Below are 24,424 nucleotides of genomic sequence, written 5' to 3'. Positions count from 1 at the left end.
CTCCAAAGGAGACGATGCCTGACTCCTCGTGAAACTTGATAGGAGTCCCAGGATTCCTGTGGCACGTGGAAAGGGACCCTTGGTCTCCCGCCTCAGCTGGAGAGGCGTCCCAATTGCCCTGCCAAGCCTCGAGGAGAATCCCGAGTTGTCCCTCGCAACCAGGCAGGAGTCCTGACGTCGCTGAACAAACACGTGGGTGGAAGGGCCATCCCCGTCGTAACTCGAGAATATACCCCAGGTTCCCGCCGCAACTCGAGAAAAACCATGAGACTTCCCCCTCGCCGCGAGATGAGGCCCAATTTCCCTGTACTGCGTGCAGAGCAATACCGTGTTGCACATCACACATGAAAGGAGCCTTGATTTCCTTGATGGCACTCCAGAGAAACCCCAAGAACACTGTTTCAAGGCTAGAGGGATCCTGAGGTCACTGTAGCAACATGAAAAAGCTCTGTGGACCAAGAATCAACTAGAGATTAGAGGTTATTCCCTGGCTTCGACTCCAGAGGAATACCACCTTACCACCAGCACCTCAAGAGGAGGTTTCTCTCAGCTCTAGGTATGTGAGAGGGATCCTGAGATTGCAGCCTCAAGTGGAATGGACACCGCAATGCCCTGACTCGAAATAAGGCCGGATAACCCTGCATTGACATAAATGCAGGCTCGTCTTGCATCTCCCAAGACGAAAGGATGTCTGAATCCTCTGTGGAGACCACAGAGAAAGACCTAGTTCCCCACCTCATCGCGACCGGAGGCCTCACATCCTTTGAAAACTCCAGAGGTACGCGGAGATCAGTGCCTCCAAAGGAAATGATGCCTGACTCCTCATGAAACTTGATAGGGGTCCCAGGTTTCCTGTGGCACATGGAAAGGGACACTTGGTCTCCCACCTCAGCTGGAGAGGCGTCCCAATTGCCCTGCCAAGCCTCGAGGAGAATCCCGAGTTGTCCCTCGCAACTAGGCAGGAGTCCTGACGTCGCTGAACAAACACGTGTGGGGAAGGGCCATCCCCGTCGTAACTCGAGAATATACCCCAGGTTGCCGCCACAACTCGAGAAAAACAATGAGACTTCCCCCTCGCCGCGAGATGAGGCCCGATTCCCCTGCACTGCGTGCAGAGCAATTCCGTGTTGCACATCACACATGAAAGGAGCCTTGATTTCCTTGATGGCACTCCAGAGAAACCCCAAGAACACTGTTTCAAGGCTAGAGGGATCCTGAGGTCACTGTAGTAACACGAAAGAGCTTCGTGGACCAAAAATCAACTCGAGATGAGGGGTTAGTCCCTGGCTTCGACTCCAGAGGAATACCACCTTACCACAAGCACCTCAAGAGGAGGCTTCTCTCAGCTCTAGATATGTGAGTGGGACCCTGAGTTAGCAGCCTCAAGGGGAATGGACACCGCTATGCCCTGACTCGAAATAAGGCCGGATATCCTTGCAGTGACTAGAATGCAGGCTCGTCTTGCATCTCCCAAGACGAAAGGATGTCTGAATCCCCTGTGGAGACCACAGAGAAAGACCTAGTTCCCCACCTCATCGCGACCGGAGGCCTCACATCCTTTGAAAACTCCAGAGGTACGCGGAGATCAGTGCCTCCAAAGGAGACGATGCCTGACTCCTCGGGAATCTTGATAGGAGTCCCAGGATTCCTGTGGCACGTGGAAAGGGACACTTGGTCTCCCGCCTCAGCTGCAGAGGCGTCCCAATTGCCCTGCCAAGCCTCGAGGAGAATCCCGACTTGTCCCTCGCAACTAGGCAGGAGTCCTGACGTCGCTGCACAAACACGTGGGTGGAAGGGCCATCTCCGTCATAACTCGAGAATATAGCCCAGGTTCCCGCTGCAACTCGAAATAAACCATGAGACTTCCCCCTCGCAGCGAGATGAGGCTCGATTCCCCTGCACTGGGTGCAGAGCAATTCCGTGTTGCACATCACACATGAAAGGAACCTTGATTTCCTTGATGGCACTCCAGAGAAACCCCAAGAACACTGTTTCAAGGCTAGAGTGATCCTGACGTCACTGTAGCAACAAGAAAGAGTTCCGAGGACCAAGAATCAACTCGAGATGAGAGGTTAGTCCCTGGCTTCGACTCCAGAGGAATACCACCTTACCACAAGCACCTCAAGAGGAGGCTTCTCTCAGCTCTAGCTATGTGAGAGGGACCCTGAGTTTGCGGCCTCAAGTGGAATGGAGACCGCGATGCCCTGACTCGAAATAAGGCCGGATATCCCTGCAGTGACTTGAATGCAGGCTCGTCTTGCATCTCCCAAGATGAAAGGATGTCTGAATGCCCTGTGGAGACCACAGAGAAAGACCTAGTTCCCCACCTCATGGCGACCGGAGGCCTCACATCCTTTGAAAACTCCAGAGGTACGCGGAGATCAGTGCTTCCAAAGAAGACGATGCCTGACTCCTCGTGAAACTTTATAGGAGTCCCAGGATTTCTGTGGCACATGGAAAGGGACCCTTGGTCTCCCGCCTCAGCTGGAGAGGCGTCCCAATTGCCCTGCCAAGCCTCGAGGAGAATCCCGAGTTTTCCCTCGCAACTAGGCAAGAGTCCTGACGTCGCTGAAGAAACACTTGTGTGGAAGGGCCATCCCAGAAGTAACTCGAGAATATACCCCAAGTTCCCACCGCACCTCGAGAAAAACCATGAGACTTCCCCCTCGCCGCGAAATGAAGCCCGTTTCTTCTGCACTGCGTGCAGAGCAATTTCGTGTTGCACATCACACATGAAAGGAGCCTTGATTTCCTTGGTGGCACTCCAGGGAAACCCCAAGAACACTGTTTCAAGGCTAGAGGGATCCTGAGGTCACTGTAGCAACACGAAAGAGCTCCGTGGACCACAAATTAACTCGAGATGAGAGGTTAGTCCCTGGCTTTGACTCCAGAGGAATACCACCTTACCACAAGCACCTCAAGAGGAGGCTTCTCTCAGCTCTAGGTATGTGAGAGGGACCCTGAGTATGCGACCTCAAGTGGAATGGACACCGCGATGCCCTGATTCGAAATAAGGCCGGATATCCCTGCAATGACTTGAATGCAGGCTCGTCTTGCATCTCCCAAGATGGAAGGATGTCTGAATCACCTGTGGAGACCACAGAGAAAGACCTAGTTCCCCACCTCATCGCGAACGGAGGCCTCACATCCTTTGAAAACTCCAGAGGTAGCGGAGATCAGTGCCTCCAAAGGAGACGATGCCTGACACCTAGTGAAACTTGATAGGAGTCCCAGGATTCCTGTGGCACATGGAAAGGGACCCTTGGTCTCCCGCCTCAGCTGGAGAGGCATCCCAATTGCCCTGCCAAGCCTCGAGGAGAATCCCGAGTTGTCCCTCGCAACTAGGCAGGAGTCCTGACGTCGCTGAAGAAACACGTGTCTGGAAGGGCCATCCCCGTCGTAACTCGAGAATATACCCCAGGTTCCCGCCGCAACTCGAGAAAAACCATGAGACTTTCCCCTCACCGCGAGATGAGGCCCGATTTCCCTGCACTGCGTGCAGAGCAATTCCGTGTTGCACATCACACATGAAAGGAGCCTTGATTTCCTTAATGGCACTCCAGAGAAACCCCAAGAACACTGTTTCAAGGCTAGTGGGAAACTGAGGTCACTGTAGCAACACGAAAGAGCTCCATGGACCAAAAATCAACTCGAGATGAGAGGTTAGTCCCTGGCTTCGACTCCAGAGGAATACCACCTTACCACAAGCACCTCAAGCGGAGGCTTCTCTCAGCTCTAGGTATGTGAGAGGGACCCTGATTTTGCGGCCTCAAGTGGAATGGACACCGCGATGCCCTGACTCGAAATAAGGCCGGATATCCCTGCAGTGACCTGAATGCAGGCTCGTCTTGCATCTCCCAAGACGAAAGGATGTCTGAATCCCCTGTGGAGACGACAGAGAAAGACCTAGCTCCCCACCTCATCGCGACTGGAGGCCTCACATCCTTTGAAAACTCCAGAGGTACGCGGAGATCAGTGCCTCCAAAGGAGACGATGCCTGACTCCTCGTGAAACTTGATAGGAGTCCCAGGATTCCTGTGGCACGTGGAAAGGGAACCTTGGTCTCCCGCCTCAGCTGGAGATGCGTCCCAATTGCCCTGCCAAGCCTCGAGGAGAATCCCGAGTTGTCCCTCGCAACTAGGCAGGAGTCCTGACGTCGCTGAACAAACACGTGGGTGGAAGTGCCATCCCCGTTGTAACTCGAGAATATACCCCAGGTTCCCGCCGCAACTCGAGAAAAACCATGAGACTTCCCCCTCGCCGTGAGATGAGACCCGATTACCCTGCACTGCATGCAGAGCAACTCCGTGTTGCACATCACACATGAAAGGAGCCTTGATTTCCTTGGTATCACTCCAGAGAAACCCCAAGAAGACTGTTTCAAGGCTAGAGGGTAACTGAGGTCACTGTAGCAACATGAAAGAGCTCCGTGGACCAAGAATCAACTCGAGATGAGAGGTTAGTCCCTGGCTTTGACTCCAGAGGAATACCACCTTACCACAAGCACCTCAAGAGGAGGCTTCTCTCAGCTCTAGGTATGTGAGAGGGACCCTAAGTTTGCGGCCTCAAGTGGAATGGACACCACGATGCCCTGACTCGAAATAAGGCCGGATATCCCTGCAGTGACTTGAATGCAGGCTCGTCTACATCTCACAAGACGAAAGGATGTCTGAATCCCCTGTGGAGACCACAGAGAAAGACCTAGTTCCCCACCTCATCACGACCGGAGGCCTCACATCCTTTGAAAACTCCAGAGGTACGCGGAGATAAGTGCCTCAAAAGGAGACGATGCCTGACTCCTCTTGAAACTTGATAGGAGTCCCAGGATTCCTGTGGCACGTGGAAAGGGACCCTTGGTCTCCCGCCTCAGCTGGAGAGGCGTCCCAATTGCCCTGCCAAGCCTCGAGGAGAATCCCGAGCTGTCCCTCGCAACTAGGCAGGAGTCCTGACGTCGCTGAACAAACACGTGAGTGGAAGGGCCATCCCCGTCGTAACTCGAGAATATACCCCAGGTTCCCGCCACAACTCGAGAAAAGCCATGAGACTTCCCCCTCGCCGCCAGATGAGTCCGGATTCCCCTGCACTGCGTGCAGAGCAATTCCGTGTTGCACATCACACATGAAAGGAGCCTTGATTTCCTTGATGGCACTCCAGAGAAACCCCAAGAACACTGTTTCAAGGCTAAAGGAATCTTGAGGTCACTGTAGCAACACGAATGAGCTCCGTGGACCAAAAATCAACTCGAGATGAGAGGTTAGTCCCTGGTTTCGGCTCCAGAGAAATACCACCTTACCACAAGCACCTCAAGAGGAGGCTTCTCTCAGCTCTAGGTATGTGAGAGGGACACTGAGTTTGCGGCCTCAAGTGGAATGGACACCACAATGCCCTGACTCGAAATAAGGCCGGATATCCCTGCAGTGACTTGAATGCAGGCTCGTCTTGCATCTCCCAAGATGAAAGGATGTCTGAATCCCCTGTGGAGACCACAGAGAAAGACCTAGTTCCCCACCTCATCGCGACCGGAGGCCTCACATCCTTTGAAAACTCCAGAGGTACGCGGAGATCAGTGCCTCCAAAGGAGACGATGCCTGACACCTAGTGAAACTTGATAGGAGTCCCAGGATTCCTGTGGCACATGGAAAGGGACCCTTGGTCTCCCGCCTCAGCTGGAGAGGCATCCCAATTGCCCTGCCAAGCCTCGAGGAGAATCCCGAGTTGTCCCTCGCAACTAGGCAGGAGTCCTGACATCGCTGAAGAAACACGTGTCTGGAAGGGCCATCCCCGTCGTAACTCGAGAATATACCCCAGGTTCCCGCCGCAACTCGAGAAAAACCATGAGACTTCCCCCTCGCCTCGAGATGAGGCCCGATTCCCCTGCACTGCGTGCAGAGCAATTCCGTGTTGCACATCACACATGAAAGGAGCCTTGATTTCCTTGATGGCACTCGAGAGAAACCCCAAGAACACGGTTTCAAGGCTAGAGGGAAACTGAGGTCACTGTAGCAACACGAAAGAGCTCCATGGACCAAAAATCAACTCGAGATGAGAGGTTAGTCCCTGGCTTCGACTCCAGAGGAATACCACCTTACCACAAGCACCTCAAGAGAAGGCTTCTCTCAGCTCTAGGTATGTGAGAGGGACCCTGATTTTGCGGCCTCAAGTGGAATGGACACCGCGATGCCCTGACTCGAAATAAGGCCGGATATCCCTGCAGTGACCTGAATGCAGGCTCGTCTTGCATCTCCCAAGACGAAAGGATGTCTGAATCCCCTGTGGAGACCACAGAGAAAGACCTAGTTCCCCACCTCATCGCGACCGGAGGCCTCACATCCTTTGAAAACTCCAGAGGTACGCGGAGATCAGTGCCTCAAAAGGAGACGATGCCTGACTCCTCTTGAAACTTGATAGGAGTCCCAGGATTCCTGTGGCACGTGGAAAGGGACCCTTGGTCTCCCGCCTCAGATGGAGAGGCATCCCAATTGCCCTGCCAAGCCTCGAGGAGAATCCCGAGTTGTCCCTCGCAACTAGGCAGGAGTCCTGACGTCGCTGAACAAACACGTGGGTAGAAGGGCCATCCCCGTCATAACTCGAGAATATACCCCAGGTTCCCACCGCAACTCGAGAAAAACCATGAGACTTCCCCCTCGCCGCAAAATGAGGCCCGATATCCTGCACTGCGTGTAGAGCAATTCCGTGTTGCACATCACACATGAAAGGAGCCTTGATTTCCTTGGTGGCACTCCAGAGAAACCCCAAGAACACTGTTTCAAGGCTACAGGGAACCTGAGGTCACTGTAGCAACACGAAAGAGCTCCGTGGACCAAAAATCAACTCGAGATGAGAGGTTAGTCCCGGGCTTCGACTCCAGAGGAATACCACCTTAACACAAGCACCTCAAGAGGAGGCTTCTCTCAGCTCTAGGTATGTGAGAGGGACCCTGAGTTTGCGGCCTCAAGTGGAATGGACACTGCGATGCCCTGACGCGAAATAAGGCCGGATATCCCTGCAGTGACATGAATGCAGGCTCGTCTTGCATCTCCCAAGACGAAAGGATGTCTGAATCCCCTGTGGAGACCACGGAAAAAGACCTAGTTCCCCACCTCATCGCGACCGGAGGCCTCACATCCTTTGAAAACTCCAGAGGTACGCGGAGATCGGTGCCTCCAAAGGAGACGATGCCTGACTCCTCGTGAAACTTGATAGGAGTCCCAGGATTCCGGTGGCACGTGGAAAGGGACCCTTGGTCTCCCACCTCAGCTGGAGAAGCGTCCCAATTGCCCTGCCAAGCCTCGAGGAGAATCCCGAGTTGTCCCTCGCAACTAGGCAGGAGTCCTGACGTCGCTGAACAAACACGTGGGTGGAAGGGCCATCCCCGTCGTAACTCGAGAATATACCCCAGATTCCCGCCGCAACTCGAGAAAAACCATGAGACTTCCCCCTCGCCGCGAGATGAGGACCGATTCCCCTGCACTGCGTACAGAGCAATTCCGTGTTGCACATCACACATGAAAGGAGCCTTGATTTCCTTGGTGGCACTCCAGAGAAACCCCAAGATCACTGTTTCAAGGCTAGAGGGATCCTGAGGTCACTGTAGCAACATGAAAGAGCTCCGTGGACCACAAATCAACTCGAGATGAGAGCTTAGTCCCTGGCTTCGACTCCAGAGGAATACCACCTTACCACAAGCACCTCAAGAGGAGGCTTCTCTCAGCTCTAGGTATGTGAGAGGGACCCTGAGTTTGCGGCCTCAAGTGGAATGGACACCACGATGCCCTGACTCGAAATAAGGCCGGATATCCCTGCAGTGACTTGAATGCAGGCTCGTCTTGCATCTCCCAAGACGAAAGGATGTCTGAATCCCCTGTGGAGACCACAGAGAAAGACCTAGTTCCCCACCTCATCACGACCGGAGGCCTCACATCCTTTGAAAACACAAGAGGTACGCGGAGATCAGTGCCTCCAAAGGAGACGATGCCTGACTCCTCGTGAAACTTGATAGGAGTCCCAGGATTCCTGTGGCACGTGGAAAGGGACCCTTGGTCTCCCGCCTCAGCTGGAGAGGCGTCCCAATTGCCCTGCCAAGCCTCGAGGAGAATCCCGAGCTGTCCCTCGCAACTAGGCAGGAGTCCTGACGTCGCTGAACAAACACGTGGGTGGAAGGGCCATCCCCGTCGTAACTCGAGAATATACCCCAGGTTCCCGCCGCAACTCGAGAAAAACCATGAGACTTCCCCCTCGCCGCGAGATGAGGCCCGATTCCCCTGCACTGCGTGCAGAGCAATTCCGTGTTGCACATCACACATGAAAGGAGCCTTGATTTCCTTGATGGCACTCCAGAGAAACCCCAAGAACACTGTTTCAAGGCTAGAGGGTAACTGAGGTCACTGTAGCAACACGAATGAGCTCCGTGGACCAAAAATCAACTCGAAATGAGAGGTTTGTCCCTGGCTTCGACTCCAGAGAAATACCACCTTACCACAAGCACCTCAAGAGGAGGCTTGTCTCAGCTCTAGGTATGTGAGAGGTACCCTGAGTTTGCGGCCTCAAGTGGAATGCACACCGCGATGCCCTGACTCGAAATAAGGCCAGATATCCCTGCAGTGACTTGAATGCAGGCTCGTCTTGCATCTCCCAAGACGAAAGGATGTCTGAATCCCCTGTGGAGACCACAGAGAAAGACCTAGTTCCCCACCTCATCGCGACCGGAGGCCTCACATCCTTTGAAAACTCCAGAGGTACGCGGAGATCAGTGCCTCCAAAGGAGACGATGCCTGACTCCTCGTGAAACTTGATAGGAGTCCCAGGATTCCTGTGGCACATGGAAAGGGACCCTTGGTCTCCCGCCTCAGCTGGAGAGGCGTCCCAATTGCCCTGCCAAGCCTCGAGGAGAATCCCGAGTTGTCCCTCGCAACTAGGCAGGAGTCCTGATGTCGCTAAACAAACACGTGGGTGGAAGGGCCATCCCCGTTGTAACTCGAGAATATACCCCAGGTTCCCGCCGCAACTTGAGAAAAAACATGAGACTTTCCCCTCGCCGCGAGATGAGGCCCTATTCCCCTGCACTTCGTGCAGAGCAATTCCGTGTTGCACATCACACATGAAAGGAGCCTTGATTTCCTTGATGGCACTCCAGAGAAACCCCAAGAACACTGTTTCAAGTCTAGAGGGATCCTGAGGTCACTGTAGCAACACGAAAGAGCTCCGTGGACCAAAAATCAACTCGAGATGAGAGGTTAGTCCCTGGCTTCGACTCCAGAGGAATACCACCTTACCACAAGCACCTCAAGAGGAGGCTTCTCTCAGCTCTAGGTATGTGAGAGGGACCCTGAGTTTGCGGCCTCAAGTGGAATGGACACTACGATGCCCTGACGCGAAATAAGGCCGGATATCCCTGCAGTGACTTGAATGCAGGCTCGTGTTGCATCTCCCAAGACGAAAGGATGTCTGAATCCCCTGTGGAGACCACAGAGAAAGACCTAGTTCCCCACTTCATCACGACCGGAGGCCTCACATCCTTTGAAAACTCCAGAGGTACGCAGAGATCAGTGCCTCCAAAGGAGACGATGCCTGACCCCTCGTGAAACTTGATAGGAGTCCCAGGATTCCTGTGGCACACGGAAAGGGACCCTTGGTCTCCCGCCTCAGCTGGAGAGGCATCCCATTGCGCTACCAAGCCTCGAGGAGAATCCCGAGCTGTCCCTCGCAACTAGGCAGGAGTCCTGACGTCGCTGAACAAACACGTGGGTGGAGGGGCCATCCCCGGCTTTACTCGAGAATATACCCCAGGTTCCCGCCGCAACTCGAGAAAAACCATGAGACTTCCCCCTCGCCGCGAGATGAGGCCCGATTCCCCTGCACTGCGTGCAGAGTAATTCCGTGTTGCACATCACACATGAAAGGAGCCTTGATTTCCTTGATGGCACTCCAGAGAAACCCCAAGAACACTGTTTCAAGGCTAGAGGGATCCTGAGGTCACTGTAGCAACATGAAAGAGCTCCGTGGACCAGAAATCAACTCGAGATGATAGGTTAGTCCCTAACTTCGACTTGAGGAATACCACCTTACCACAAGCACCTCAAGAGGAGGCTTCTCTCAGCTCTAGGTATGTGAGAGGGACCCTGAGTTTGCGGCCTCAAGTTGAATGTACACCGCGATGCCCTGACGTGAAATAAGGCCAGATATCCGTGCAGTGACTTGAGTGCAGGCTCGTCTTGCATCTCCCAAGAAGAAAGGATGTCTGAATCCCCAGTGGAGACCACAGAGAAAGACCTATTTCCCAATCTCATGGCGACCGGAGGCCTCACATCTTTTGAAAACTCCAAAGGTACACGGAGATCAGTGCCTCCAAAGGAGACGATGCCTGACTCCTCGTGAAACTTGATAGGAGTCCCAGGATTCCGGTGGCACGTGAAAAGGGACCCTTGGTCTCCCGCCTCAGCTGGAGAGGCGTCCCAATTGCCCTGCCAAGCCTCGAGGAGAATCCCGAGTTGTCCCTCGCAACTAGGCAGGAGTCCTGACGTCGCTGAACAAACACGTGGGTGGAGGGGCCATCCCCGTCTTAACTCGAGAATATACCCCAGGTTCCCGCCGCAACTTGAGAAAAAACATGAGACTTTCCCCTCGCCGAGAGATGAGGCCCGATTCCCCTGCACTGCGTGCAGAGCAATTCCGTGTTGCACATCACACATGAAAGGAGCCTTGATTTCCTTGATGGCACTCCAGAGAAACACCAAGAACACTGTTTCAAGGCTAGAGGGATCCTGAGGTCACTGTAGCAACACGAAAGAGCTCCGTGGACCAAGAATCAACTCGAGATGAGAGGTTAGTCCCTGGCTTCGACTCCAGAGGAATACCACCTTACCACAAGCACCTCAAGAGGAGGCTTCTCTCAGCTCTAGGTATGTGAGAGGGACCCTGAGTTTGCGGCCTCAAGTGGAATGGACACTGCGATGCCCTGATGCGAAATAAGGCCGGATATCCCTACAGTGACATGAATGCAGGCTCGTCTTGCATCTCCCAAGACGAAAGGATGTCTGAATCCCCTGTGGAGACCACAGAGAAAGACCTAGTTCCCCACCTCATCGCGACCGGAGGCCTCACATCCTTTGAAAACTCCAGAGGTACGCGGAGATCAGTGCCTCCAAAGGAGACGATGCCTGACCCCTCGTGAAACTTGATAGGAGTCCCAGGATTCCTGTGGCACATGGAAAGGGACCCTTGGTCTCCCGCCTCAGCTGGAGAGGCATCCCATTGCCCTGCCAAGCCTCGAGGAGAATCCCGAGTTGTCCCTCGCAACTAGGCAGGAGTCCTGACGTCGCTGAACAAACACGTGGGTGGAGGGGTCATCCCCATCTTAACTCGAGAATATACCCCAGGTTCCCGCCGCAACTCGAGAAAAACCATGAGACTTCCCCCTCGCCGCGAGATGAGGCCCGATTCCCCTGCACTGCGGGCAGAGCAATTCCGTGTTGCACATCACACATGAAAGGAGCCTTGATTTCCTTGATGGCACTCCAGAGAAACCCCAAGAACACTGTTTCAAGGCTAGAGGGATCCTGAGGTCACTGTAGCAACATGAAAGAGCTCCGTGGACCAGAAATCAACTTGAGATGATAGGTTAGTCCCTAACTTCGACTTGAGGAATACCACCTTACCACAAGCACCTCAAGAGGAGGCTTCTCTCAGCTCTAGGTATGTGAGAGTGACCCTGAGTTTGCGGCCTCAAGTGGAATGGACACCGTGATGCCCTGGCTCGACATAAGGCCGGATATCCCTGCAGTGACTTGAATGCAGGCTCGTCTTGCATCTCCCAAGACGAAAGGATGTCTGAATCCCCTGTGGAGACCACAGAGAAAGACCTAGTTCCCCACCTCATCGCGACTGGAGGCCTCACATCCTTTGAAAACTCCAGAGGTACGTGGAGATCAACGCCTCCAAAGGAGACGATGCCTGATTACTCGTGAAACTTTATAGGAGTCGAAGGATTCCTGTGGCACATGGAAAGGGACACTTGGTCTCCCGCCTCAGCTGGAGAGGCGTCCCAATTGCCCTGCCAAGCCTCGAGGAGAATCCCGAGTTGTCCCTCGCAACTAGGTAGGAGTCCTGACATCGCTGAAGAAACACTTCTGTGGAAGGGCAATCCCAGTCGTAACCCGAGAATATACCCCAGGTTCCCGCCGCAACTCGAGAAAAACCATGAGACTTCCCCCTCTCCGCGAGATGAGGCCCGATTCCCCTGCACTGCGTACAGAGCAATTCCGTGTTGCACATCACACATGAAAGGAGCCTTGATTTCCTTGGTGGCACTCCAGGGAAACACCAAGAACACTGTTTCAAGGCTAGAGGGATCCTGAGGTCACTGTAGCAACACGAAAGAGCTCCGTGGACCAAAAATCAACTCGAGATTAGAGGTTAGTCCCTGGCTTCGACACCAGAGGAATACCACCTAACCACAAGCACCTCAAGAGGAGGCTTCTCTCAGCTCTAGGTATGTGAGAGGGACCCTGAGTTTGCGGCCTCAAGTGGAATGGACACCGCGATGCCCTGACTCGAAATAAGGCCGGATATCCCTGCAGTGACTTGAATGCAGGCTCGTCTTGCATCTCCCAAGACGAAAGGATGTCTGAATCCCCTGTTGAGGCCACAGAGAAAGACCTAGTTCCCCACCTCATCGCGACCGGAGGCCTCACATCCTTTGAAAACTCCAGAGGTACGCGGACATCAGTGCCTCCAAAGGAGACCATGCCTGACTCCTCGTGAAACTTGATAGGAGTCCCAGGATTCCTGTGGCACGTGGAAAGGCACCCTTGGTCTCCCGCCTCAGCTGGATAGGCGTCCCAATTGCCCTGCCAAGCCTCGAGGAGAATCCCGAGATGTCCGTCGCAACAAGGCAAGAGTCCTGACATCGCTGAACAAACACGTGGGTGGAAGGGCCATCCCCGTCGTAACTCGAGAATATACCCCAGGTTCCCGCCGCAACTCGAGAAAAACCATGAGACTTCCCCCTCGCCGCGAGATGAGGCCCGATTCCCCTGCACTGCGTGCAGAGCAATTCCGTGTTGCACATCACACATGAAAGGAGCCTTGATTTCCTTGATGGCACTCCAGAGAAACCCCAAGAACACTGTTTCAAGGCTAGAGGGATCCTCAGGTCACTGGAGCAACACGAAAGAGCTCCGTGGACCAAAAATCAACTCGAGATTAGAGGTTAGTCCCTGGCTTCGACTCCAGAGGAATACCACCTTACCACAAGCACCTCAAGAGGAGGCTTCTCTCAGCTCTAGCTATGTGAGAGGGACCCTGAGTTTGCGGCCTCAAGTGGAATGGACACCGCGATGCCCTGACTCGAGATAAGGCCGGATATCCCTGTAGTGACTTGAATGCAGGCTCGTCTTGCATCTCCCAAGACGAAAGGATGTCTGAATCCCCTGTGGAGACAACAGAGAAAGACCTAGTTCCCCACCTCATCGCGACCGGAGGCCTCACATCCTTTGAAAACTCCAGAGGTACGCGGAGATCAGTGCCTCCAAAGGAGACGATGCCTGACTCCTCGTGAAACTTGATAGAAGTCCCAGGATTCCTGTGGCACGTGGAAAGGGACCCTTGGTCTCCCGCCTCAGCTGGAGAGGCGTCCCAATTGCCCTGCCAAGCCTCGAGGAGAATCCCGAGTTGTCCCTCGCAACTAGGCAGGAGTCCTGACGTCGCTGAAGAAACACGTGGGTGGAAGGGCCATCCCCGTCATAACTCGAGAATATAGCCCAGGTTCCCACCGCAACTCGAGAAAAACCATGAGACTTCCCCCTCGCCGCGAGATGAGGCCCGATTCCCTTGCACTGCGTGCAGAGCAACTCCGTGTTGCACATCACACATGAAAGGAGCCTTGATTTCCTTGGTGGCACTCCAGAGAAACCCCAAGAACCCTGTTTCAAGTCTACAGGGATCCTTAGGTCACTATAGCAACACGAAAGAGCTCCGTGGACCAAGAATCAACTCGAGATGAGAGGTTAGTCCCTGGCTTCGACTCCAGAGGAATACCACCTTACCACAAGCACCTCAAGAGGAGGCTTCTCTCAGCTCTAGGTATGTGAGAAGGACACTGAGTTTGCGGCCTCAAGTGGAATGGACACTGCGATGACCTGACTCGAAATAAGGCCGGATATCCCTGCAGTGACTTGAATGCAGGCTCGTCTTGCATCTCCCAAGACGAAAGGCTGTCTGAATCCCCTGTGGAGACCACAGAGAAAGACCTAGTTCCCCACCTCATCGCGAACCGGAGGCCTCACATCCTTTGAAAACTCCAGAGGTACGCGCAGATCAGTGCCTCCAAAGGAGACGACGCCTGACTTCTCGTGAAACTTGATAGGAGTCCCAGGATTCCTGTGGCACGTGGAAAGGGACCGTTGGTCTCCCGCCTCAGCTGGAGAGGCGTCCCAATTTCCCTGCCAAGCCTCGAGGAGAATCCCGAGTTGTCCCTCGCAACTAGGCAGGAGTCCTGACGTCGCTGAACAAACACGTGGCTGGAAGAGCCATCCCCGTCGTAACTCGAGAATATACCCCAGGTTCCCACCGCAACTCGAGAAAAACCATGAGAATTCCCCCTCGCCGCCAAATGAGACCCCATATCCTGCACTGCGTGCAGAGCAATTCCGTGTTGCACATCACACATGAAAGGAGCCTTGATTTCCTTGATGGCACTCCAGAGAAACCCCAAGAACACTGTTTCAAGGCTAGAGGGATCCTGAGGTCACTGGAGCAACAGGAAAGAGCTCCGTGGACGACAAATCAACTCGAGATGAGAGGTTAGTCCCTGGCTTCGACTCCAGAGGAATACCACCTTACCACAAGCACCTCAAGAGGAGGCTTCTCTCAGCTCTAGGTATGTGAGAGGGACTCTGAGTTTGCGGCCTCAAGTGGAATGGACACCGCGATTCCCTGATTCGAGATAAGGCCGGATATTTCTGCAGTGACTTGAATGCAGGCTCGTCTTGCATCTCCCAAGACGAAAGGATGTCTGAATCCCCTGTGGAGACCACAGAGAAAGACCTAGTTCCCCACCTCATCGCGACCGGAGGCCTCACATCCTTTGAAAACTCCAGAGGTACGCGGAGATCAGTGCCTCCAAAGGAGACGATGCCTGACTCCTCGTGAAACTTGATAGGAGTCCCAGGATTCCTGTGGCACGTGGAAAGGGACCCTTGGTCTCCCGCCTCAGCTGGAGAGGCGTCCCAATTGCCCTGCCAAGCCTCGAGGAGAATCCCGAGTTGTCCCTCACAACTTGGCAGGAGTTCTGATGTCACTGAACAAACACGTGTGTGGAAGGGCCATCCCTGTGGTAACTCGAGAATATACCCCAGGTTCCCGCCGCAACTCGAGACAAACCATGAGACTTCCCCCTCGCCGCGAGATGAGGCCAGATTCCCCTGCACTGCGTGCAGAGCAATTCCGTGTTGCACATCACACATGAAAGGAGCCTTGATTTCCTTGATGGCACTCCAGAGAAACCCCAAGAACACTGTTTCAAGGCTAGAGGGATCCTGAGGTCACTGTAGCAACACGAAAGAGCTCCGTGGACCAAAAAAGAACTCGAGATGAGGGGTTAGTCCCTGGTTTCGACTCCAGAGGAATACCACCTTACCACAAGCACCTCAAGAGGAGGCTTCTCTCAGCTCTATGTATGTGAGAGGGACCCTGAGTTTGCGGCCTCAAGTGGAATGGAGACCGCTATGCCCTGACGCGAAATAAGGCCGGATATCCCTGCAGTGACTTGAATGCAGGCTCGTCTCGCATCTCACAAGACGAAAGGATGTCTGAATCCCCTGTGGAGACCACAGAGAAAGACCTAGTTCCCCACCTCATCGCGACCGGAGGCCTCACATCCTTTGAAAACTCCAGAGGTACGTGGAGATCAGGGCCTCCAAAGGAGACGATGCCTGACTCCTCTGAAACTTGATAGGAGTCCCAGGATTCCTGTGGCACGTGGAAAGGGACACTTGGTCTCCCGCCTCAGCTGGAGAGGCGTCCCAATTGCCCTGCCAAGCCTCGAGGAGAATCCCGAGTTTTCCCTCGCAACTAGGCAGGAGTCCTGACGTCGCTGAACAAACACGTGGCTGGAAGAGCCATCCCCGTCGTAACTCGAGAATATACCCCAGGTTCCCGCCGCAACTCGAGAAAAACCATGAGACTTCCCCCTCGCCGCGAGATGAGGCCCGATTCCCCTGCACTGCGTGCAGAGCAATTCCGTGTTGCACATCACACATGAAAGGAGCCTTGATTTCCTTGATGGCACTCCAGAGAAAACCCAAGAACACTGTTTCAAGGCTAGAGGGATCCTGAGGTCACTGTAGCAACACGAAAGAGCTCCGTGGACGACAAATCAACTCGAGATGAGAGGTTAGTCCCTGGCTTCGACTCCAGCGGAATACCACCTTACCACAAGCACCTCAAGAGGAGTCTTCTCTCAGCTCTAGCTATGTGAGAGGGACCCTGAGTTTGCGGCCTCAAGTGGAATGGACACCGCGATGCCCTGACTCGAAATAAGGCCGGATATCCCTGAAGTGACTTGAATGCAGGCTCGTCTTGCATCTCCCAAGACGAAAGGATGTCTGAATCCCCTGTGGAGACCACAGAGAAAGACCTACTTCCCCACCTCATCGCGACCGGAGGCCTCACATCCTTTGAAAACTCCAGAGGTACGCGGAGATCAGTGCCTCCAAAGGAGACGATGCCTGACTCCTCGTGAAACTTGATAGGAGTCCCAGGATTCCTGTGCACGTGGAAAGGGACCCTTGGTCTCCCGCCTCAGCTGCAGAGGCGTCCCAATTGCCCTGCCAAGCCTCGAGGAGAATCCCGTGTTGTCCCTCGCAATTAGGCAGGAGTCCTGCCATCGCTGAACAAACACGTGGGTGGAAGGGCCATCCCCGTTGTAACTCGAGAATATACCCCAGGTTCCCGCCGCAACTCGAGAAAAACCATGAGACTTCCCCCTCGCCGCGAGATGAGGCCCGATTCCCCTGCACTGCGTGCAGAGCAATTCCGTGTTGCACATCATACATGAAAGGAGCCTTGATTTCCTTAATGGCACTCCAGAGAATCCCCAAGAACACTGTTTCAAGGCTAGAGGGATCCTGAGGTCACTGTAGCAACACAAAAGATCTCCATGGACCAAAAATCAACTAGAGATGAGAGGTTAGTCCCTGGCTTCGACTCCAGAGGACTTCCACCTTACCACAAACTCCTCAAGAGGAGGCTTCTCTCAGCACTAGGTATGTGAGAGTTACCCTGAGTTTACGGCCTCAAGTGGAATGGACACTGCGATGCCCTGACGCGAAATAAGGCCAGATATCCCTGCAGTGACTTGAATGCAGGCTCGTCTTGCATCTCCCAAGATGAAAGGATGTCTGAATCCCCTGTGCAGACCACAGAGAAAGACCTAGTTCCCCACCTCATCGCGACCGGAGGCCTCACATCCTTTGAAAACTCCAGAGGTACGCGGAGATCAGTGCCTCCAAAGGAGACGATGCCTGATTTCTCGTGAAACTTGATAGGAGTCCCAGGATTCCTGTGGCACGTGAAAAGGGACCCTTGGTCTCCCGCTTCAGCTGGAGAGGCGTCCCAATTGCCCTGCCAAGCCTCGAGGAGAATCCCGAGCTGTCCCTCGCAACTAGGAAGGAGTCCTGACGTCGCTGAACAAACACGTGGTTGGAGGGGCCATCCCCATCTTAACTCGAGAATATACCCCATTTCCCGCCGCAACTCCAGAAAAACCATGAGACTTCCCCCTCGCCGCGAGATGAGGCCCGATTCCCTTGCACTGCGTGCAGAGCAATTCCGTGTTGCACATCACACATGAAAGGAGCCTTGATTTCCTTGGTGGCACTCCAGAGAAACCCCAAGAACACTGTTTCACGTCTACAGGGATCCTGAGGTCACTGTAGCAACACGAAAGAGCTCCGTGGACCAAGAATCAACTCGAGATGAGAGGTTAGTCCCTGGCTTCGACTCCAGAGGAATACCACCTTACCACAAGCACCTCAAGAGGAGGCTTCTCTCAGCTCTAGGTATGTGAGAGGGACCCTGAGTTTGCGGCCTCAAGTGGAATGGACACTGCGATGACCTGACGCGAAATAAGGCCAGATATCCCTGCAGTGACTTGAATGCAGGCTCGTCTTGCATCTCCCAAGACGAAAGGATGTCTGAAAGCCCTGTGGAGACCACAGAGAAAGACCAAGTTCCCCACCTCATCGCGACCGGAGGCCTCACATCCTTTGAAAACTCCAGAGGTACGCGGAGATCAGTGCCTCCAAAGGAGACGATGCCTGACTCCTCGTGAAACTTGATAGGAGTCCCAGGATTCCTGTGCACGTGGAAAGGGACCCTTGGTCTCCCGCCTCAGCTGCAGAGGCGTCCCAATTGCCCTGCCAAGCCTTGAGGAGAATCCCGAGTTGTCCCTCGCAATTAGGCAGGAGTTCTGCCGTCGCTGAACAAACACGTGGTTGGAAGCGCCATCCCCGTCGTAACTCGAGAATATACCCCATTTCCCGCCGCAACTCCAGAAAAACCATGAGACTTCCCCCTCGCCGCGAGATGAGGCCCGATTCCCCTGCACTGTGTGCAGAGCAATTCCGTGTTGCACATCACACATGAAAGGAGCCTTGATTTCCTTGATGGCACTCCAGAGAAAACCCAAGAACACTGTTTCAAGGCTAGCGGGATCCTGAGGTCACTGTAGCAACACGAAAGAGCTCCGTGGACCAACAATCAACTCGAGATGAGAGGTTAGTCCCTGGCTTCGACTCCAGAGGAATACCACCTTACCACAAGCACCTCAAGAGGAGGCTTCTCTCAGCTCTACCTATGTGTTGAGTTTGCGGTCTCAAGTGGAATGGACACCGCGATGCCCTGACTCGAAATAAGGCCGGATATCCCTGCAGTGACTTGAATGCAGGCTCGTCTTGCATCTCCCAAGATGAAAGGATGTCTGAATCCCCTGTGGAGACCACAGAAAAAGACCTAGTTCCCCACCTCATCGCGACCGGAGGCCTCACGTCCTTTGAAAACTCCAGAGGTACGCGGAGATCAGGGCCTCCAAAGGAGACGATGCCTGACTCCTCGTGAAACTTGATAGGAGTCCCAGGATTCCTGTGGCACGTGGAAAGGGACCCTTGGTCTCCCGCCTCAGCTGGAGAGGCGTCCCAATTGCCCTGCCAAGCCTCGAGGAGAATCCCGAGTTGTCCCTCGAAACTAGGCAGGAGTCCTGACGTCGCTGAACAAACACGTGGGTGGAAGGGCCATCCCCGTCGTAACTCGAGAATATACCCCAGGTTCCCGCCGCAACTCGAGAAAAACCATGAGACTTCCCCCTCGCCACGAGATGAGGCCCGATTCCCCTGCACTGCGTGCAGAGCAATACCGTGTTGCACATCACACATGAAAGGAGCCTTGATTTCCTTGATGGCACTCCAGAGAAACCCCAAGAACACTGTTTCAAGGCTAAAGGGATCCTGAGGTCACTGTAGCAACAGGAAAGAGCTCCGTGCACCAAAAATCAACTCGAGATGAGAGGTTAGTCCCTGGCTTCGACTCCAGAGGAATACCACCTTACCACAAGCACCTCAAGAGGAGGCTTCTCTCAGCTCTAGGTGTGTGAGAGGCACTCTGAGTTTGCGGCCTCAAGTGGAATGGACACTGCGATGCCCTGACGCGAAATAAGGCCGGATATCCCTGCAGTGACTTGAATGCAGGCTCGTCTTGCATCTCCCAAGACGAAAGAATGTCTGAATCCCCTGTAGAGACCACAGAGAAAGACCTAGTTCCCCACCTCATCGCGACCGGAGGCCTCAAATCCTTTGAAAACTCCAGAGGTACGTTGAGATCAGTGCCTCCAAAGGAGACGATGCCTGACTCCTCGTGAAACTTGATAGGAGTCCCAGGATTCCTGTGGCACGTGGAAAGGGACCCTTGGTCTCCCGCCTCAGCTGGAGAGGCGTCCCAATTGCCCTGCCAAGCGTCGAGGAGAATCCCGAGATGTCCCTCGCAACTAAGCAAGAGTCCTGACGTCGCTGAACAAACACGTGGGTGGAAGGGCCATCCCCGTCGTAACTCGAGAGTATACCCCAGGTTCCCGCCGCAACTCGAGAAAAACCATGAGACTTCCCCCTCGCCGCGAGATGAGGACCGATTCCCCTGCACTGCGTGCAGAGCAATTCCGTGTTGCACATCACACATGAAAGGAGCCTTGATTTCCTTGATGGCACTCCAGAGAAACACCAAGAACACTGTTTCAAGGCTAGAGGGATCCTGAGGTCACTGTAGCAACACGAAAGAGCTCCGTGGACCAGAAATCAACTTGAGATGGGAGGTTAGTCCCTGGCTTGGACTCCAGAGGAATACCACCTTACCACAAGCACCTCAAGAGGAGGCTTCTCTCAGCTCTATGTATGTGAGAGGGACCCTGAGTTTGCGGCCTCAAGTGGAATGGAGACCGCGATGCCCTGACGCGAAATAAGGCCAGATATCCCTGCAGTGACTTGAATGCTGGCTCGTCTTGCATCTCCCAAGATGAAAGGATGTCTGAATCCCCTGTGGAGACCTCAGAGAAAGACCTAGTTCCCAACTTCATCGCGACCGGAGGCCTCATATCCTTTGAAAACTCCAGAGGTACGCGGAGATCAGTGCCTTCAAAGGAGACGATGCCTGACTCCTCGTGAAACTTGATAGGAGTCCCAGGATTCCTGTGGCACGTGGAAAGGGACCCTTGGTCTACCGCCTCAGATGGAGAGGCGTCCCAATTGCCCTGCCAAGCCTCGAGGAGAATCCCGAGTTGTCCCTCGCAACTAGGCAGGAGTCCTGACGTCGCTGAACAAGCACGTGTGTGGAAGGGCCATCCCCGTCGTAACTCGAGAATATACCCCAGGTTCCCGCCGCAACTGGACAATAACCATGAGACTTCCCCCTCGCCGGGGGATGACGCCCGATTCCCCTGCACTGCGTGCAGAGCAATTCCGTGTTGCACATGACACATGAAAGGAGCCTTGATTTCCTTGATGGCACTCCAGAGAAAACCCAAGAACACTGTTTCAAGGCTAGAGGAATCCTTAGGTCACTGTAGCAACACGAAAGAGCTCCGTGGACCAAAAATCAGCTCTAGATGAGAGGTTAGTCCCTGGCTTCGACTCCAGAGGAATACCAACTTACCACAAGCACCTCAAGTGGAGGCTTCTCTCAGCTCTAGGTATGTGAGAGGGACCCTGATTTTGCGGCCTCAAGTGGAATGGACACCGCGATGCACTGACTTGAAATAAGTCCGGATATCCCTGCAGTGACTTGAATGCAGGCTCGTCTTGCATCTCCCAAGACGAAAGGATGTCTGAATCCCCTGTGGAGACCACAGAGAAAGACCTAGTTCCCCACCTCATCGCGACCGGAGGCCTCACATCCTCTGAAAACTCCAGAGGTACGCGGAGATCAGTGCCTCCAAAGGAGAGGATGCCTGACTCCTCGTGAAACTTGATAGGAGTCCCAGGATTCCTGTGCACGTGGAAAGGGAACGTTGTTCTCCCGCCTCAGCTGGAGAGGCGTCCCAATTGCCCTGCCAAGCCTCGAGGAGAATCCCGAGTTGTCCCTCGCAACTAGGCAGGAGTCCTGCGGTCGGTGAACAAACACGTGGTTGGAAGGGCCATCCCCGTCGTAACTCGAGAATACACCCCAGGTTCCCGCCGCAACTCGAGAAAAACCATGAGACTTCCCCCTCGCAGCGATATGAGGCCCGATTCCCCTGCACTGCGTGCAGAGCAATTCCGTGTTGCACATCACACATGAAAGGAGCCTTGATTTCCTTGATGGCACTCCAGAGAAACCCGAAGAACACTGTTTCAAGGTTAGAGTGATGCTGAGGTCACTGTAGCAACACGAAAGAGCTCCGTGGACCAACAATCAATTCGAGATTTGAGGTTAGTCCCTGGCTTCGACTCCAGAGGAATACCACCTTACCACAAGCACCTCAAGAGGAGGCTTCTCTCAGCTCTAGGTATGTGAGAGGGACCCTGAGTTTGCGGCCTCAAGTGGAATGGACACCGCGATGCCCTGACTCGAAATAAGGCCGGATATCCCTGCAGTGACTTGAATGCAGGCGCGTCTTGCATCTCCCAAGACGAAAGGATGTCTGAATCCCCTGTGGAGACCTCAGAGAAAGATCTAGTTCCCCACCTCATCCCGACCGGAGGCCTCACATCCTTTGAAAACTCCAGAGGTACGCGGAGATCAGTGCCTCCAAAGGAGACGATGCCTGACTCCTCGTGAAACTTGATAGGAGTACCAGGATTCCTGTGGCACATGGAAAGGGACCCTTGGTCTCCCGCCTCAGCTGGAGAGGCGTCCCAATTGCCCTGCCAAGCCTCGAAGAGAATCCCGAGTTGTCCCTCGCAAATAGGCAGGAATCCTGACGTCGCTGAACAAACACGTGGGTGGAAGGGCCATCCCCGTCGTAACTCGAGAATATACCCCAGGTTCCCGCCGCAACTCGAGAAAAACCATGAGACTTCCCCCTCCCCGCGATATGAGGCCCGATTCCCCTGCACTGCGTGCACAGCAATTCCGTGTTGCACATCACACATGAAAGGAGCCTTGATTTCCTTGGTGGCACTCCAGAGAAACCCCAACAACACTGTTTTAAGGCTAGAGGGATCCTGAGGTCACTGTAGCAACATGAAAGAGCTCCGTGGACCAAAAATCAACTCGAGATGAGAGGTTAGTCCCTGGCTTCGAATCCAGAGGAATACCACCTCACCACAAGCACCTCAAGAGGAGGCTTCTCTCAGCTCTAGGTATGTGAGAGGGACCCTGAGTTTGCGGCCTCAAGTGGAATGGAGACCGCGATGCCCTGACTCGAAATAAGGCCGGATATCCCTGCAGTGACTTGAATGCAGGCTCGTCTTGCATCTCCTAAGACGAAAGGATGTCTGAATCCCCTGTGGAGACCACAGAGAAAGACCTAGTTCCCCACCTCATCGCGACCGGAAGCCTTACATCCTTTGAAAACTCCAGAGGTACGCGGAGATCAGTGCCTCCAAAGGAGACGATGCCTGACTCCTCGTGAAACTTGATAGGAGTCCCAGGATTCCTGTGGCACGTGGAAAGGGACCCTTGGTCTCCCGCCTCAGCTGGAGAGCCGTCCCAATTGCCCTGCCAAGCCTCGAGGAGAATCCCGAGTTGTCCCTATCAACTAGGCAGGAGTCCTTCAGTCGCTGAACAAACACGTGGGTGGAAGGGCCATCCCCGACGTAACTCGAGAATATACCCCAGGTTCCCGCCGCAACTCGAGAAAAGCCATGAGACTTCCCCCTCGCCGCGAGATGAGGCCCGATTTCCCTGCACTGCGTGCAGAGCAATTCCGTGTTGCACATCACACATGAAAGGAGCCTTGATTTCCTTGATGGCACTCCAGAGAAACCCCAAGAACACTGTTTCAAGGCTAGAGGGATCCTGAGGTCACTGTAGCAACATGAAAAAGCTCTGTGGACCAAGAATCAACTAGAGATTAGAGGTTATTCCCTGGCTTCGACTCCAGAGGAATACCACCTTACCACAAGCACCTCAAGAGGAGGTTTCTCTCAGCTCTAGGTATGTGAGAGGGATCCTGAGATTGCAGCCTCAAGTGGAATGGACACCGCAATGCCCTGACTCGAAACAAGGCCGGATAACCCTGCATTGACATAAATGCAGGCTCGTCTTGCATCTCCCAAGACGAAAGGATGTCTGAATCCTCTGTGGAGACCACAGAGAAAGACCTAGTTCCCCACCTCATCGCGACCGGAGGCCTCACATCCTTTGAAAACTCCAGAGGTACGCGGAGATCAGTGCCTCCAAAGGAAATGATGCCTGACTCCTCATGAAACTTGATAGGGGTCCCAGGTTTCCTGTGGCACATGGAAAGGGACACTTGGTCTCCCACCTCAGCTGGAGAGGCGTCCCAATTGCCCTGCCAAGCCTCGAGGAGAATCCCGAGTTGTCCCTCGCAACTAGGCAGGAGTCCTGACGTCGCTGAACAAACACGTGTGGGGAAGGGCCATCCCCGTCGTAACTCGAGAATATACCCCAGGTTGCCGCCACAACTCGAGAAAAACAATGAGACTTCCCCCTCGCCGCGAGATGAGGCCCGATTCCCCTGCACTGCGTGCAGAGCAATTCCGTGTTGCACATCACACATGAAAGGAGCCTTGATTTCCTTGATGGCACTCCAGAGAAACCCCAAGAACACTGTTTCAAGGCTAGAGGGATCCTGAGGTCACTGTAGCAACACGAAAGAGCTTCGTGGACCAAAAATCAACTCGAGATGAGGGGTTAGTCCCTGGCTTCGACTCCAGAGGAATACCACCTTACCACAAGCACCTCAAGAGGAGGCTTCTCTCAGCTCTAGATATGTGAGTGG

The sequence above is a fragment of the Cervus elaphus genome, chromosome 24, assembly GCF_910594005.1.
Source record: "Cervus elaphus chromosome 24, mCerEla1.1, whole genome shotgun sequence".
In the NCBI taxonomy this organism is placed as follows: Eukaryota; Metazoa; Chordata; class Mammalia; order Artiodactyla; family Cervidae; genus Cervus; species Cervus elaphus.
This window is presented reverse-complemented; position numbering follows the sequence as displayed.